We start from the raw sequence: 1,419 nt of genomic DNA on the forward strand, positions 1-1,419 counted from the left end.
ATAGGGGAGGGACAGTGTGGGGTGGAGATTTGGGGAGAGATAGCATGAGGAGAAATGCCAGATATAGGTGAAGGGGAGGAAGGCAGCAAATCACACTGCCATGTGTGTACCTATGCAACAGTCTTGCATGTTCTTCACATGCACCCCAAAAGCTAAAATGCAATAAAAAATAAAAAATTAACCCCCCCCCCCAACACACACACACACAAGAGTAGGTGCTTTCACCTTTTCCCTTTTTTAACTAGTTCTCAATCTGGTCTAGTGTCTGAGCCCTTTCTCCAAAGTCAGGTCCCACCTCCTGCCTCAGAAGAAGCTGGGCAAATATACTTCTTCCTCCTTTCATTCTGCTGTAGACTATTCCAGAGTCCTGCATGAGGAGAGGTTGGTAAAAGGCTGCCTGTAGTCCGCAGCTGATTGTGGAGTGTGGTACCAAGCAGTGTATTGTCTCATGATCCTTTGCCTCACTTTGTCTTTTTCTCACCTCACCATTCTGGCTGTGCACCTCTCAGATAAGCTTTCTAAACTTAAGCCTTGAGTCTGGCTCATCTTCAAAAAATTAAATTAAAAAATTAAAAAGGCTGGGCACGGTAGCTCACACTTGTAATCCTAGCATTTTGGGAGGCCGAGGCAAGCAGATCACTTGAGGTTCGGAGTTCAAAACCAGCCTGGCCAACATGGTGAAACTCCATCTCTACTAAAAAATACAAAAAATTGGCCGGGTGTGGTGGCACGTGCCTGTGATTCTAGCTATTCTGGAGGCTGAGGCAGGAGAATTGCTTGAACCTGGGAGGTGGCGGTTGCAGTGAGCCGAGATTGGCTGCTACACTCTAGACTGAGTGACAGACTGAGACTCCATCTCAAAAGAAATAAAAAAATAAAAAATAAAATAAAATAAAAGATCTAGACTAACACAGGTGTTTCGTTGAAGCCTAAGCTCTGCTTTCATTGTAAAGCTAACCTTTGACTTTTGTCTTATTAGACAGGATGCCAAATCAGCTGATTTGCCTAGGATTTCTCTACCTCTTTGAAATCAATGAATCATGTTTTCATCATATTAGGCATTTACATAATACCTTTGGGGCCAAGTGGCTTCTTCTTTCATACAAAGTGTGATATGTGATATTGGTTATTCTTGAAAAAATAGTATACGGAGACTTTTTGCCTTTTCTGCTACTTTGTTATACCCTAGTACAGTGTGACTGCTCCCACTGGTAGTCAGGAAATAGTAAGGGTGTGCTGCTTTGTTGAAGCTAAGACTGGAGTCACCATTTTACATGTAGCTTTGAAGCTTCAGTGTTAGGTGCTAAAATCCCAGTTTTCGTTTGTTTCTTTGTTGTTTTCATCGTTAAGAATAACTGAGAAGTGAGACTACATTATTCTTGCATTTTCTTTTTTTTTTTTTTTTTTTTTTTTTTTTTT

Source organism: Sapajus apella, unplaced genomic scaffold, assembly GCF_009761245.1.
Source record: "Sapajus apella isolate SASKATOON/1434 unplaced genomic scaffold, GSC_monkey_1.0 scaffold35, whole genome shotgun sequence".
NCBI lineage: Eukaryota > Metazoa > Chordata > Mammalia > Primates > Cebidae > Sapajus > Sapajus apella.